Source organism: Balaenoptera borealis (assembly GCF_965194805.1).
Source record: "Balaenoptera borealis genome assembly, chromosome: 4".
Classification (NCBI taxonomy): domain Eukaryota; kingdom Metazoa; phylum Chordata; class Mammalia; order Artiodactyla; family Balaenopteridae; genus Balaenoptera; species Balaenoptera borealis.
The window spans coordinates 104426298-104443886 of record NC_138861.1 but is presented as its reverse complement, the minus strand read 5'-3'; the positions used below and the strand labels follow the sequence as shown (position 1 = coordinate 104443886).

General features: G+C 38.1%; 1 pseudogene across 1 annotated transcript; it reads left to right on the top strand.

The window, feature by feature from the left end:
• The first annotated feature begins 2156 nt into the window (after window positions 1–2156).
• On the top strand, window positions 2157–14828 carry LOC309628491 (ethanolaminephosphotransferase 1 pseudogene; annotated as a pseudogene). The gene is made up of 3 exons: window positions 2157–2240; window positions 6610–6655; window positions 12195–14828. The product of its transcript is annotated as an ethanolaminephosphotransferase 1 pseudogene (transcript).
• Window positions 14829–17589: the final 2761 nt, after the last annotated feature.

The window sequence follows — 17589 nt, the reverse complement described above, 5'->3', positions numbered from 1 at the left end:
TTCCTGATTGCCCCATTGTCAATGATACATGGGGTGTTAGACTGAGAACAAAGTTAAGACAAGGTGTCAACTACCACATCTGGAATGGATTGAACCCGCCTTCTAGCCCTATTGTTAACACCCTCTTTACACCTTTCTTTTGATACTGCCTAGGCCAGGAAGGGGTAAATTGGTGGACAGGTAAGACTGTACAGCTGGAAGTACTTGTCTACTGTATTTATAACCTTCTTGATGGGAAGGATTATTCCATACTATGGATAGAATTGATTTCTGCTTCTGTGGACAGTTTCATCTACTTAATTGTCAGCCCACTCTCCTTTGTCACATGTATCCCCAAATAATTCAATGGGACAACTGAATCAAATAAAATACATTGATTGAGTCCCTGTTTTATAGATAAAATGAGAGATCTTATATCAAAAAACATATTGAGAGATTAAACAAACACAGGGCCTAGATTTTGAACAGCTTTGCAGAAAGATAATGGGATTATACTGAGTCACATTTTCTTTTAAAGTTCTCCTTATACATCACCTGTTCATACCTGCAAGGCAGCTTGAGTTGTGTAAGAGGGAGACTGTAATCTAAAAAGAAAAAAAACTCTACTCACACCAAGGATGTACCTAAGATTCCAGCTGTCCTGGTCCAGAGCTGTAAAAAATGTAACATTAAGGGACTATGGAGAGAGCCTGGTTTCTAAGGGCACTGAGAGCCAGCAGATATAAGTTGTCCAAGTCATGACATTTACCAGGCAAAGGTGCCCCTTCATTTCTGTAGGTGCCATTATCTTCGAGTGTAAAGTAAGAAGGATTCTAAGCTCCTGTGCAGATCTGAAAATCCTATAACTTTAAGTAAATATGTACCTTTAAGCCCATGGATATGGTGGAAATGCCAGCTGCAGGCACTTGTCCTGTGCAGCACATCAGTCTGTGATGATGGGTCTGTTTTGAGCTAAGCTGTCACTCTGATTTCTGTCTCCCAGTCCCGTCCCTGCAGTCACTCAAAGGACAGACCCACTCAGCTGTGCAACATAAACCAAAGAGAAGTGACAGGCACGCAGAGGTCTCAGCCACCAACACGTGTCTTGCAGGGCGTTGCCATAAGCATTCAACTCTTGGAGCCACAAGGGCAATAAACTAAGTCAAAAGAGGCAAATGCATCTACTTAAAAATATGGCTGGCTGACACTTTACAGTGTATCTTGAAAGAAAAAGAGAAATTCAGTGATCTAAAATGATGGCAAAATGGATACCTAAAAGATCATATAGTCTTTGGATACTTTTGGTTTCACTGTAGGGCACTAATATTTCCAAATAAGAGGAATATAATTGGTATTTACTTCCTTTGTCATTCAGCGGATTCATATTAATCAAATAAATTCTTCAGAACGCATTTTGATATAACCTGACTCCACAGAAACTTTATTGCAACTTAACCTTCCTTTAAATGTTTGCATGCAATATGTAACTGATATTTTTAGTCAAAACCACATTCATTTGTGTATCCTAAATCCCCTACAGCCCTCATTAAAAATGAAAAGTCTTCTGTCTAATAACTCCTGAGGTCATTGAATTTCGCAAACTCACCCTTACCCCTTCCTGAATTTTATTTTACTACTTGGTCAACAGGAACCGTTTGCTACGTTTGGAGATTTTAGGTCTTATTTGTCCAGTGTGAAAGTTGGCACTGAATCCTAAGCTAGATTTGCCACATGGGCTTTATGGGGAGATTCTAGGTGAAATGAAATATTTTGCAAAGATAATAATACTCTCATAGTCTCCATGTAGTAAATTGTCAAGTGTAGTGACAGTCGTTAATAGCATTTGCTCCTTTTATTTTTTTAGCAGTGAGCAATAAATACTTTCTCCTACTCCCAACACACACATGTAAGTTGACCATTATTTTCTGATGAGAGGGATTTGTTTTGCTTAGACACATAAAGCCTTTTAAAAATAAATACATATATATACACACACACACAAGGCATATGAAAAGGCATATCTCTATGTGATGGTATAAATTGGCTGACTGCTTTAATCGTCTGTATTTTCCAATTTTCTCTTATTATACATTATTTACAAAGTTCCTCTAGAGAAGATTCTTCAGATGTTGTATACATTTATACATATCTATTGCTGAAAATTTCTCCAAATAGCAATGGACGATGCTAGGATATTTTTGATTGTTGGCATAGATCTTCATAAGAAGCTGAGAGTGGATGGAAGCATTTGGGATTCAGAGGTAAAAGAATTGGCATCTAAAAGCAGCACAGAAGATGTTTTCTTAGATGCCCATGATTAGGAACATTTTCTCCCTTCCTTTACCTTCCAAATCATAGCAGGTTAACGACATTGCCTCCATAGGGAAGCATGTGCCTGCTATCTCAACAGTTGGAAGAATTAACTTGACTTCCAAGGGGAGCTGCACAGTAGTACCAAGCAATAAAGAGCCTGGAGCCCAGGACTGAGAAACAATTAGACATCACTTTATTAATGCTTAATGATGCAGAGCAGGCATACAGCAGAGCTGATTTGTGTTCTGTCTTGGCCAATGATTCTCACATAATGCCAGTGTGCTATTATAAATGTCTCTGCTCTGTTGGCTATGGATCAAAGAAGCCAGGAGATGAAATTATCTGGGGAACCTTAGTATGACATATTGGAGAAAAACCAGAAAATGAGCATTGTGGATCCCACTGTCGATCTCCGTGCAGGTTGGGGAAATGTTATATACTTTTTATATTTGGTTCCTAAGCCTACTTCTTAATAGGCATGGTTAAATCCCACTGAGAATTTCTGTTCCTAATAACGCATTAAGCATCTCAGTTGGAAGTTTCCATAAAACATTTTCCCCTCCTTTTTTCCCTATCATACTGCAGTGAAAAAGGATTAAGAATATACTGCACAGGTGCAAGTTGCAGCTGTTGAGGGTAAACTCTGTTCTACTATATTAATTCATATCCCACCAGGGGAATTGGAGAATAGTTTAGTTCCCATAAAAAGAAAAAAAAAGTTGTCTTCATCAAGGAAGAAAGAAATTTCTTATCCAGAGTATAACACTGTTTCTGGCCAGAGGGGTCTTTATAAATAAATACAATTTCCTAACCCAGTCAAACAATCATAGAAATAAAAACTCCTTGGTTTTGGTTAACAATTATTTATTTAAAGTTATATATATGTGTATGTGTGTGTGTATGGGTGTATGTGTACACATATACAGTATGCTGTACATATATGGTATACTGACACATACACACAAAACCTCAAGAAGCTACATTTTAATAAAATGTTCAGTGATCAAGGCCAAATAAGCAGAATCACATAATCAGAGCCTTTTATTGTGCTTAATTCCTGGGACAAAAAAAATCAATGACAAAATATACGTTTATATTACATCTTCATTTCAAAAGTAGATCATATATCAAGGCTTCCTTGCCATAAAAATATGGTTCCATCTTCTTTATTTCCTGTAGTCCCATGTATAACTGTGTATGTTTATTGCTTGTGTTCACAGCCATGACCTCCAACGTATAAGCTTTCAACAATTTATTTATTTATTTATTTATTTATTTATTTATTTATTTATTTATGGCTGTGTTGGGTCTTCGTTTCTGTGTGAGGGCTTTCTCCAGTTGTGGCAAGCGGGGGCCACTCTTCATCACGGTGCGCGGGCCTCTCACTATCACGGCCTCTCTTGTTGCGGAGCACAGGCTCCAGACGCGCAGGCTCAGTAGTTGTGGCTCACAGGCCCAGTTGCTCCGCGGCACGTGGGATCTTCCCAGACCAGGGCTCGAACCCGTGTCCCCTGCATTGGCAGGCAGATTCTCCACCACTGCGCCACCAGGGAAGCCCCTAAGCTTTCAATTATTAAATGAAGGTTCACATATGCTCAGTCTGGTAGGAAAGAAAGAAAAAGAGCGAGGGAGGGAGGAGAGAGAGGAAGGAAGAAAGGAAGGAAGGAAAGGAAAGGAAATAAAGGGAAAAAGAGAAGAGGAAGAGGAGGAGGGAGGGGGAGGGGAAACGGAAACGGAGAGGTATTGCAGCACATTCTCCCTCCCAGACTCGCTGGCTCCAGGGTGATTTTTAACTTCTAGGAGCCTCAGTTACTTCAGAATGGATAATAGTTCCTGACCTGCTTGTCTTCCAGAATAGTCATAAGAATCCAACAAAATCATGATCAAAGATCTACTGTAATCTATAAAGATGTATATAATCATATTATGCTCGTTGTAACCCATATCACCCTGTGCTGTGATATTTTCATAAAGTCTTCTTGGCTTTCCTATCATCTTTCAGAAGAATCTATTGCCTCTCCAAGATTTGTGTAACTTTTACATTTTTATGGTCACTTTCAGCTCTGTTTTCCTCACAACTATACTAAGCTCTCTAACCTACGGGAGTCATTTTATCTTGTGGCCATTCTCTTCTCTCACCTGACTCAGATTTTAGTTGAAATCCCTTGAGTTCATGAAACAGCAGTCACACAGGGCAGGTTTGCCGCAGAAGTTGACATTCAGTGTCTGTACATCCTTTGACCTTCTCTGTCAGGGACAGTTCTCATGCTTCATATTTCTTTGTCCGTCTCCACTAAGTCATCTTCCATTCCCCCTCTCTTTCCCTTTTCTCTTTTCTCATCTTTCAACCACTCCCAAGTTCATGTTTATTTTTATAGAGCCATATATCTGCCACTGATTTCTTATCTCATCTAAATAAGGACATGTGAGAAGATGAAGGGCATCTCAATTTTAGCACCCAACATAGCAAATAGAAAAAAGACCATGCGTTCTAGAAAGAAAGGGTGACAGTCCATTTTGGATAGGAAAACTGATTTAAAGAACTGTTTTATATAATGTTTTATTTTATTTTCATATTTTATATTCCCAAGTCTAAAAATCACAAGTATGTGGTGCATACGTCCTCATTTCCTCTCTACTAAACACACGGCAGATGTTCCTAAACAAATATGACCTTCTGTCTAGAATTCAGAAATGACATTAGAATCCTTGTGAATAGAGAGCTTCTGACCAACTCTGGTACTCTATAGATTGTACCTCTTTTCCATCCATACCTTAGAACATCTGTACCAAGGCAGGAATGAGAAGCACTGCATTAATTCTTTCAATAAGTATACACTTACATGTTGGGTACTTTGCTAATTGCTCAGAATACACAGGTAATGTTTTCACAAAGATGATAGTCTAGTGGAGGAAACACCAATGCCAATAAATAAGTGGCAGGAAATTTAACAGATGATATGATTGAAGTATGGTTGAGGCCTTGTAAATACACACAAGAAGGGGTGATCAGTGTACAACTGAGATTAGAAAAAAACTCACAATGTGAGAAGTACTTTATATCTGCCTTGAGAGTAAATGGAAGTTTAAAAGATGAATAAGTTAAGAGACCAGGAAAGGCATTCTAGGAAAGAGAAATAACATGAAAAGTGTACACACACACACACACATACACAAACACACACACATATATGTATATTACCTCTCCATATATAAACAAATGCAATGGTAGTGATTTTAAAAATAGGTATTTTACAAATAAAACTTGAACAGTATTTTTGCTATTCAATATTTTAATTAAATTATGTGGTAGGTATGCTTACACCATATTCTTCTCAATGATAGTGATTTTTCTATATTGTTTACCAATGCATCTTTAACGTCAAAAAGAGTAATTGGCACAGAGAAGGTGCTTAATAAATATCTGATTAATTTAATTGAGAGATATATGACGAAATGTCCTCTTCCTTTGTAGGCTTTATTTACCTAGTTCTTATACCACTCCAATGGGAAACTATTTTGGGTTCTATGTATATTCTCACAGAACTTTTAGGCAGCCAAATGCAAAGTATCTGTATCTTTTTTATCTGTTTGATTTTTTGCCAGCTTTATTAAGGTATAATTGGCATATAGTAAATGACAAGTGTTTACCATGCATAATTTCATAACTTATAAACACACCCATGAAACCATCTTCAAATCAAGGGAGAGAAAATATTTATCACCTTCAAAAGCTTCCTTGCAGCCCTTTGTTGTTTCTCTTTCCCCCAATCCCTGCCACCCCTACCTCTATCCCCAGGCAACCACTGATCTGCTTTCACTATAGGTTAGTTTGTATTTTCCAGAGTTTTATATAAATGAACATACAACATATATTCTTTTTTTGTCTGGCTTCTCCCATTCAGCATAATTATTTGAGCTTCATCCATGGTGGTACATGTTCCTTTCTTTTAACTGCTGAGCAGTATTCTGTAGTACTGGAGACCCATTTGTGGGTTTTAAGCAATTGTATGAAATTGTCATTTTACATGCATTAAATTCAAAATGAGCTAAATCTAATCCTAATGCTAGGCTAGTTTTCTACAACTCTCTGCTCTTCTTTGTAGGAATACTATATTATTTTTTTCCCATGAACTGACTATTTCGGTTAAAGGCCTTTAATCTTTCCATATGCTAATCACTAGCTTAGAAAAACATCCCCTTGACTGTTCATGTAGTGAATGCCTATTTATCATTAGGAGCTCTGCATTTGAAGATCTCTAAAATACACTCTATCTGATGGGAGTGTTCAATTTCTGTTCTTCTTTGTTATTTCAGAAACTTGTGAAGATGCTGGAATTACCCAAGTTATCCAGTTCTGTGGGTATGCCACTTAGTAATCTCTGTGCATTTCTTCCTTACAGAGCTGCAGCAATGCTAAGGTCTTATAGGGTTCCAGAGATTTTGGCAAGAAAGAGAACTACTGAATTTTCTTAATTTTAAGATATATTTTAAATATATATTTTAAAATATTTCTTTCAGTATTTCATATTTACCCTTATGGAGTAGTATTTCTTTCCCTTGCCAAAATATTTTAAAAAGCTATCACTAAATTTATATTTGTCATAAAATGGGTTGCATTTGAGAATTAGAGAACTTCACTACATCAGGATTGAGTACTGCTTATAAGAACATTCCTCTTAACCTTAGGACTTCGGATGTAGTGCCTTGAATGGTCATCTATAGCAGATATGATTCAAAACTGTGCACTTAGTATTTGCAAAGACTTTGCTGTTTTAAATATTTTTGAGTGTAAACCCCACGTGATAATTTTATGAGCATGGATTTTGTAGACAGACAGACTTAGGTTCTAATTTCCAGCTCCAAGATTTACCAGTCATGTGTCACCACATATCTGACATGTATGTATATATGAAAGTATGTACATGTGTATGTATGTACAATATGTATGTGTGTGTCCAAGGGTTAGCTCAGTACCTGCTATATATTAAGTACTCCATACTTGATAACTATTATTAAGTGTGTCCAGGTTTTGGCCTCGCATCCTCCTTCTGTCAAGCATACTTACGTATGTAAGCAGAGGGTTTAGACCAGTTGACACTCTGGAGAGCTTCCCCAGTGCTGTGTCTTTCTGCTCCTCTCCTAGCTCTGACTCTACCTATTCTCTTGGACCATTCAGCACCACGGGGAACTCAAATATATCTAATGTATGCAATGACAGCAGTCTCCACAGAAACCACCAGGAGACAAAGCTGCAAATGTCTTTCTTCCCCCTGGCATCTTTTCCCTTCCTTCTCCCCAAGCCAAAACACCAGCTGTACAAAGTATAGACAGAATTACATACTGAAAGTTTGGGCTATGGTATTCAAAAAACCCGAAACCAAAACAAAAAACAGTGAGGGATTTTGTGTACAGTGGAGATGGAATTCAGGAAAACTTCCAGCTTAGGCATAGATTCTTCCACTATGATTTTTTGTTCACTGGTCCTCGAATGGACTGGTTCCATTATTACAGATGTCATAACAAGAGATTTGTAGTGCAAATCCAGTCTGAAAAATAAAGAGCTTGAACAAAAATTGAATTACTGATAACTATTCTTTTTAAGATTAGAAGAGCTGACATAAAAATCTGAAATTCTAGTCTATGTTTAGATATCAGGAGACCTGGCACTCATGAGCTTTATTGTTGCTTGACAACAATCACCTATAGCTTAGTAGGGACTGCTGTGTTTTAATTAGCTACATTCCTCATCAGTGCCTATGGTTCTATATCAGGTATGTTTCATTTGTTTACATCATCATTTATCTGCTTGCTCCTCTCAATAGAAGGCGACAGTGAATAGTCCAGACTAAAACCTGTTTTTGGAAAGGAAATGTTTCTTAATTAGTAAGGTAACTCAGCTTTCTTCAGATTCAGTGCTCCCATTATCCATTCTTTTTTTACATTTTTATTTAATATTGGAGTATGGTTGATTAACAGTGTGTTACATTGTTACAGTGTACAGTAAAGTGATTCAGTTATACATATACATGTACCTATTCTTTTTCAAATTCTTTTCCCATTTAGATTATAACAATGTTGAGCAGAGTTCCTGCTATATTATCCATTCTTAAGAGCAGTATTTCCCAAGGGGCAGCACATAACTGCATCAAAAGTACCTGGAGTGCTTATTAAAATGCTATTTCCTTGGCCCCCAACTGGGCCTACTAAATCAAAATAACTGAGATTAAGGCCCAGGAATATGAATGTTTAATAAATTCCTAAGATAATCGTACATAAATTTAAAGACTGCTGTCATCCCCAAAACTTTAGAAAATTGATTCTTCTGGGCTGACATTAGGCATGAGTAGTCTGTTATGTTGGAAAGACTCAGGAATTAACATATTTCTGGGCTCTCTGGTTTAAGAGCATTTAAAGGTCTTTTAGATAAATTATTATAAATCATTTAATTTGCATCATGATTACCATTATCAATTTCACCATCATCTTTATCATAACATGTACTCTGAGTTGGCACACTCAGTACTTTAGAAGAATTCCCTATACAACCTGAGCACCAAGGACATAGGTGAGAACAACCCCAGGATCAAATGACAACCAGAGTATATATTTTAGTTTAGAAATATTTTAGTACAGCGGTTCTCAACCGGGGGCAATGTTGCCCCTCAGAAAACATTTGGCAATGTCTGGAGATATTTTTGATTGTCTTATATTATGTAAGTGATGTTAGTGGCATTTGGCGGGTAGAGAGGCCAGGGATACTGTTGAATATCCTACAGGGATGCTGTTAAAACATCCTAACACACAGAGGAAAGCTTCCCAAAGCAAAGAATTATCAAGCCTTGAAATGTCAAAATTGTTGCGCTTGAGACATCCTGCTTTAGAATTTTCTCTCAGATTGAAATGCACTAAATAAATGCCAAGAGTATCTACTTTGGATCATAGTTCCACTTCTAAGTGACGGCAGCAGAAATTTATCCTGGTTCCTGGGGCACAGGAGCACGGGAACTTAAGGGGGGTTTAGGATTGGAAAATACCTACAGTGGTACTTAATTGCATATGGTGTATAATCCAAACTGTTTGGCCTTGTGGTTCAAAATCATTAGCACACATCAGAACTGCCTGGAGGATCATTAAAAGCCAGATTTCTGAGCCTCATCCCCAGAGGTTCCAATTGAGTAGGTCTGCAGTGTTGCCAATAATTTGCATGTCTTACATGCTCCCTGGAAGTGCTGATGCTTCTGGGCCAGGGACCGCCCTTTGAGTACCACTGTGTGTCACTCTCTGTCCGTCTGGTCCCAGTCTGTCTTTGGAACCTTATTAACTGTCACCAGTCAAGCCTTTGCAGCAAAATGAGGTGGAAATCCTCTTTGATGCCTCTTACATACGCCGTTTATTTCTTTATTTGCTCATTTTTACATAGGTACTTTAATTCTGTTTTTATTTTTCTCAGAATGGCCTTTATTGTCATGTTTCACAGCATCTCCTTTTAAGAAAATAGTGCCAGGAAAAAAACAAAACACAAATCAATAAGCAGCTAACAAAACAATCCTTTTCCTTGCCCTTTAACAGACTTAGTAATTATTGATATAATAACTGACAGTATTTTTCTCTTCATTTGGTTAGAGGCAAATTTACATCCAACCTCCTACACAAAAATTAACTGAATACTGTGAATTCCAATTTGCTAATTTATGCCTTTCTTACTTCCTTTTTCTTTTTCACTCATTATTTTTCCCCTAACTCCTGTTTTCTGCTCCTTGCTATTTTTAAATGTTGTTTTATAACATGTTTATAAGAATTTTATATCTTTTGAAAAACAAGGCAAGGTATAAATTATGAATAATACAGCCTTCAGGGTGTCTTAAATGCTACCACATGCAAAAAAAATTTCCCTGCTTTCACGATCTTAAAATAATATTGTAATGATGCTCTCTTCTGAATGCTCATAGAATGTTATTTATGCCCCTTGTATGTCATTTTTTTAAATGTTTTAATGTGTTATATTATTTAGTATTTGATAACTTAGTAGAAAATATGTAACATAAACATAAGTCAAGATATAGCAATAGGACAGAAGCCCCTGAACTCACCTTCTAACTTAGGTAGTCTAGTGGTACAAACACTTCTGGGATCAACCTTGACATGTGACCTTGTCCTGTAAGCAGGTGCTTCTCTAGGACTGATTTTAACTTTATAGCTGAATAGAATTGCCATATTATAGTGTATGTGTATGATCAATTTTGTGATATACTCTGGATTGTTTTCCAAAATGGTTGTGCTACTTTCCACATCTCACAGCACCAGATGAGAGTTATTCTTTCTTTAAGGCTTTAGCAATGCATTGGTAGGGTCATATTTCTTAAATTTTGCCAATTCATTCAGGAGTAAAATATCAGTAGTATTTCATTATGGTTTTGAGTTGTCTTTCTGTGATTGAAATTGGAAATTAATTTATCTTTGTTTTATTTTTATTTTTTGCCTATCATATTTCTTTTTTTAAAAGAGATTATAAAACAGTTTATTATTGTTTTGTAATAACTTAAGTACAACAAATACAACATTTGTTTCACAAGACATTAGATGATGTCACCAACACACTCTCTTTTGCTCTGGTCCAGGCTGCTGGTTTCAGAGAAAATAAGCAACACTTATTGCACAATCATTTTATTGCAGGGGAATGATTTTAAAAATGGCAGAATTAGAAGGGCAAGGCATTCCTTTAAGCCCTGGTTTCTGGTGGTCCAACGTCCTGGACTCAGCTCTCCCACCTCAGAGGCTCAGGCCCGACACTGGGTCAGAGCACCTAAACCCTACCAGCCACATGGCTAAGAAGAAAAGGAAGAAAAAAAAAAATGAACAGACAGAACCCCAAGACAAATGGTAAAAGCAACACTAAGCAGACAAAATCACACAAAGAAAAATATACACACACACTCACAAAAAGAGGAAAAAAAGAAAGGAAGAGAGCAACCAAACCAATAAACAAACCACAAATGAAAACAATCACTAAAAACTAAACTAATATAAACATGAATCCAAAACCAAATCAAACACAGAAGGCAAACCCCAAGTCTACAGTTACTCCCAAAGTCCAATGCCTCAATTTTGGGAACACTCATTGTATTCAGGTATTCCACACATGCAGGGTTTATCAAGCAAATTGTGGGATTTAGTCCACTGCTCCTGAGGCTGCACAGAGAAATTTCCCCTTTTCTTCTTTGTTCACACAGCTCCTGGAGTTCAGCTTTTGTTTTGCCCCCACCTCTGCCTGTAGGTAACCCTCAGGCATCTGTTATCCACCCAGACAGGAGCGGGTTAAAGCAGCGGCTGATTAGGGCCCTCTTGCTTACTCAGCCCAGGGAGAAGGAGGGGTAGGGTAGTCATAATTGTGATGCGGGGAGAGCCTGTGGTGGCAGATGTCAGCGTGTAGTTGCAACCGCCTGAGGTATGCCATGTGTTCTCCCAGGGAATTTGGCCTTAGATCATGAGACCCTGGCAGTGGCATGCTGCATGGGCTCTTGGTAGGGTGTGGGTAGTGACCTGCATTTGCACACAAGACTCTTGGTGGCAGTGGCGGCAGAAGTAGCTCTCCTTTGCCCACCTCTGGGGTCCGAGATGATAGCTGCAGCTCACGCCCATCTCTGGAGCTCACTTAGGCAGTGCTCTGCCATTTGTGAGGACATGGAGCAGGAAGCCCCTCTCCTCGCGCACCCCAAAACAATGGTCTCTTGCCTCTCAGCTGGTTCAGACTTTTTCCCGGACTCTCTCCTGTCTAGCTGTGGCACACTAGTTCCCTTCAGGCTCTCTTCATACAGCCAACCATAGTCCTCTCCCTGGGGTCTGACCTCTGAAACCCGAGCCTCAGCTCCCAGCCCCCACCCGCCCTGGTGGGTGAGCAGACAAGTGTCTCAGGCTGGTGAGTGCTGGTCAGCGCCGATCCTCTGTGCGGGACTCTCTTCACTTTGCCCTCTGCACCCCTATTGCTGCACTCTCCTCTGTGGCTCTGAAGCTCCCTACTTGGCTGACCCCAAATCTGATAAACTTTTCTGGCTTTCTGCTGGCTGTGTTCAATTTTCTGCTTATGGCATACTCTGATCCTGACTTTTATGCTTCAGTACCAGGTCACAAGCATGTACCTGATTGGGTTTGGATTGTAGTGGGCATCCTCAACTTCGTAGCCTGCACTCTAGATGGTGTGGATGGAAAGCAAGTCTGTAGAACCAATTCCAGCACCCCGTTAGGGGAGCTTTGTGACCATGGCCTGGATAGTTGGTCATGTCTGTACTTTGTTGTAACCGTGTATTCCATTTTTGGATGAGGATCATCTGGTGTCAGTGTTTTTGTTCTTTATCTCCTGCTACGGGTAGTTTTATTTTCTTTCATCCTGTCCCACTGGGAAAAGTATAACACAGGGATTCTTTTCCTGCCATGGGGATATGACGTTAGCCAGGTGACTATTTCTTTTGTCTACATAGTGACTGCGATTGTGGGAGTTGAGGCCTGGTATGAACCTTTCCTGTTTAATTTCTTTTATAGAGACCTATTCACTGCAATGATCATTGGTTGTGCATTATGCGTGACTCTTCCAATGAGTTTATTAAACTTTTTCAGAAGCTATAAAAATAACACCTTGAAACACAATTCAGTCTATGAAGCTGATGCTAGTGACCCAAGCTTAGCTGATAAAAAAGGACCATGTTGGTTTTGTTTTTGTTTTTAAAAGGAATATGTATGTAATCTAAGTTGGCCAAATGAAGTTCAATTTTATGATTTTCTTAGCACTATTAAGATATAAAACTCTTCTTATAAATTTGAAGGTAATTTGAAAGGAGTTGCTAGAGTTCAGCATAAGAAATCTGAAAACTCTAACCAACCTACTAGAAAGCATAACTGAGAAAAGTAGAGAGAAAAAAGAAGGAAGGAAGGAAGGAAGGGAGGGAGGGAGGGAGAGAGGGAGGGAAGGAGGGAGGGAGGGAGGGAAAGAAAGGGCTAGGTGGGACGATATTGAGTAATACATGATGATATACTTTTGGAACCTAGATACACCCATTCCCAAAGGAAACTATATCTCCTAGGCTTTTCATTTATAAGTGTCATTGAGTTTCCTGTTTTATTAAGGCTGTTTGATAGTCTTTAATTTGCATTTTAAGGAATCTCAATTTCTTGGAAAAGACTGGAAAACTGAGATAAAACTGGAATGCATTTGTTTGAGACAGGGAAATATTCCAAAGTGAAACAGATAATAACTGATATGAAGAGATTTTACCAACAATGTTCTCATGCTGAAACCCATTACACTTTGGAATTTGGGGTCAAACAAAATTGTGTGCAAATCTTAAATCCATTACTTACAGGCTATGCAGTCCAGCTCAGAGACTAACAGCACATAGAAGGTACTTAATTAATTATGTTGAATAAACTAATATATAAGTGGGTGAATAAACTTGGCAAGGTTACCTAACTCTCTTGTAGAAAAAAGGCTATGGGACTATAATGTTGCATTGTAATCTAAATGTTAAGTTCCGTGCAATTCCTGAACACAGTACAAAATCTACAGTAACTTCTCTTCGCTACTTCTTAGTGATAAAATTGAGTGAAAATGAACATAACCAGGACAAACTTAAAGAAAAAAAGAGAGAGAACGAAAGAGAAAGAGAGAAAGGGAGAAATAGAAAAAGAAAGAAAGAAGAGAGGGAGGAAGGGAGAGGAGAGAAAGAGAGAAGGAGAGAGAGAGGTAAGTCCATTGCAATTTAACTAAATTTCTGAAAGAGGTTTGCATATAACCCTTACATTGGGTTTAACAACCTTCTAGAAATGCCTTTTACCCACTTCATCTTCAGTCACTGACTACCTCTGGGCATTGGTTTCTATAGGTAGTATTCAGAAAAGAAACCACTTTATGATATGAGAAGGATTCAGATCCTTTGCCATAAGGGAAGTTGATATGATATTTTGTCTAGAGAATTCATCTGTATGCACCATCACTATTCTCCAACGGAGTGATTGCTGTGCCGCATAGCAAATTATACAGGCTACAGACTGACAAGATCAGAAGGAAAGTGCCAACATGGAAATGGTTACCATAGGTATCAAATAAGGTGTCACCCTGATTAACATATACACAGGTTTGTGATACATTTATAGAAAATATTGCACTTGGGGAGTTGCTTTGTGTGAAAATTTCTGCAACAACCTGGTTTCCTCATTTTCTGCTGGCAACCCATATTTATAAATTATTTTTCACAGAACAGTTGTAATATTGCAAAGTATACATGTTTCAATTGTGCTTTTAAAATAACTAGTCTTGGAATTGGAAATACACAATTAAAAATAAAACTAGGATTTTAATAGAGTGAAGTTAATTTAGAAGATTTTAACCAGCAGCCTGGGATAGGCAAGAATTGGCCACATTTCACTTCTTATAATTGACATAAAGGAAGAATAAAGAACTTCCTTCCTGAATGGCAGGCCAAGTCTTGATGCATTCCTTTGCCTTCTGGAAGTTTATGTATGTGTGTGTGTGTGTGTGTGCATGTGTGTGTGTGTGTGTGTATGCTTTTTGGAGAGTTGGGAGGAGTCCAGGGGCTTTGTAAGACCCCAGGTTCAGCACTTATATCTATACATGTGATTCTCCCTGCAACAGCAATAAGTGTCACTAAAACTCATCACAGTAGCTTTGCATTCCCACAAGTGTCCGTTCTATGCTTTAGCTGAGTGTTTCTTCATGTACAGTCCCAGGACAGCCCTCTTCACTATCACTTGGAGTGTCTGTTTAAATTGTGTTTCCTGAGCCCCACCATAAACCAATGTCATTTCTGGTAGGGCACAGGAGGAATGTGTAGTGGGAAATTTGCAATCTGAAAACCCCTACCATAAACAACACAAAGTAGTATACTGCAGTGACTAAGGGAAGATATTAGAGCCCAATTGCCCGGTTTCAAATTTATTTTCCACCAGCTAGTTATAAGTTGTGAAACGCTGAGCAAGTTACTTATCTTCCTTGTACCTCAATTTCTTCATCTTTAAAATAGGCACAGATACATATTATATAACAATACCTAAATTACATATACATTGTTAAAATTAAATAAATCGATAGTGTAAACAGCTTAGAGAAATGCTAAGCTCCAATGTTAGTCAATATTATTTTAGAGGTTACCAGGTATAGAAACGATCTTAACTCATAACGGTTTCCCCAAATTCCCCCACTATTTCATAGTATCGCCATTGTTTTGATTTCTCAGCTCCATGAATGTGAAGATTATGTTAATTTGCTCACCTCTTTGCCCAGTGCCTAAGATAGTGTACTCTGAATAATTTTTTAAATTTGAGTTAATTTAACACTGCCCTCTGTTTCCTTATTAGAACCAATGGCAAAGGAATAATGGTTAACAGCTTACTGTCTCATAGGAAATTAAATTTAATATTTTAGGATTGAGAAAATTGTGTGGACTCTTCAAAGCCAGAAAGTTTCTGGACTTTAGCAAAACTTTCCTCATAAAAGACTGGCTTGCACCCCTTTATCTTGTTGCTTTTGTTTTTTCCTTCTCCTTTTCTCATAAAAGCCCCTCCATAGTCTTCTGCTTGACTCCCACCTTCATCTACTCTTATTTCCCCCATCTCTTGCTCAGCTCTGGGTCCGGACACATGGTTTACCTGTTTTACCAAGGACCAAAACTCTTTTAGCTAGGAGTTACCACACCTGCTGCACTTTCTGCCTGAAAAGTTTCTCGAAACCTTCGCCACCTCTATTCAAAATTGTTTGTCAATGGATCTCTGTCTCCCTCTGTTCAGTGAGTACCTAGTGGTGAGGAACGTTGTCTCATTCATCCTTACGTCACCAGGGACTGACACTGGGCATCAAACACACTCCCACTGAAAAAAGGAAGGAACCCAGAACACGACAGCGTAAGATTCTTCCATTTGCTTATGTTCTCCTCTCAATCATCTTCATGGACATCAATCTAGGTTATGATTATCTTAGGAGAAACTTGGCATTGAACCTGTTAGGGGCCAGACTGACCAGCTAGAAAGAGAATGATCAGGCTGGGGAACCCTCAGAGGAACCATTCCATAAAGCCCTTTTGACGCTGCAAGACTTCTCCTAAGCTGGTCTCAGAAGTCACTCAACCCAACTCTGTTGTGTTTTCTTAGTCACAGGCTAATGGTAGGGGTCTTCTCAGATTCGAGGAAAGAGGACTAACAAGAACATGCATTTCTATGGGGGACTCGATTCATCAATTGGAAGGCTGAAGTTCTTTCAAGGCAAGCCTGATCTTTTTCTGCCTCCTCAGATAAATTATGAATAAGTATGTTCTCATGAACACTGCAGAAACGTTTAGATCTGCTACACTTGGTTTCAAAGCCCAAATCCATCATTTACCAGGCACCTGATATTATCTATGAAAGGGAACTAAAAAATATCATACCTATATTATAGGGTTATTGTGAGAAGTAAGAAAATATGGGCACAACTTCTGCTGTAAAGTAGGCACTTAGTAAGTGGTAGCTGTTGTTAATATTATTTTGCTAATTTAATAAATATGTATTTATTAAACATTTGAAAGAGATAAAGTACAAGACTTATGTTTTTTCCTCTAAAAAATATCTCTAAATCAACCCCATTCTGAATGTCATTAAGCAATATAAGATTATATATTTTCAGCTCAGTTTCAGTGTATTTTATATACAGGTCGCCCTTAAATTTGAAATGAAATCAATAACACTTAAATGCTCTATTGATTTCCATCTACCAACGACAGTGTGTAGTCCAAAGCTTGTAAATATTCTTTTACCCAGAAGAATTGTTGATAACACAGTGTTCCAAAATACTTGGCCTATTATTAAATTAAATATCTTTTTCTAACTAATGAAAGTAACCTGCATATCAAGAACACGCAAACCTATCAGTTTTCACAACTTCCTTATGAGAAAATATTGCTATTCCAACTTCCTCCTTTATTTTTTTAGGAAAGTTAGGCAGAGGGGTTAAGTGACATGACCAAATCCATTCCATAAGTTCATGATGGAGAGAGGACTGGTGTTGTGTCTCTAACTCTGAGTCTGTGGCATTGTTACTAAGTACAAACTGCTATACTGGCTCCCTACCAGATGCTACCAAAAGTAAAAAAGACTGCCTTGCAAAGCATTATTCTACTTTGACTGTCAAGATGTTATATTTTGATTAGAGAAACAAAAGTAAAAACCTTGATAAAACAAATGGCAAGAGTGTGTTCTGATTAAAATCAGAAACACTGACCCCTGAAGATGATTCGTTTTTAGAATTATAGCAAA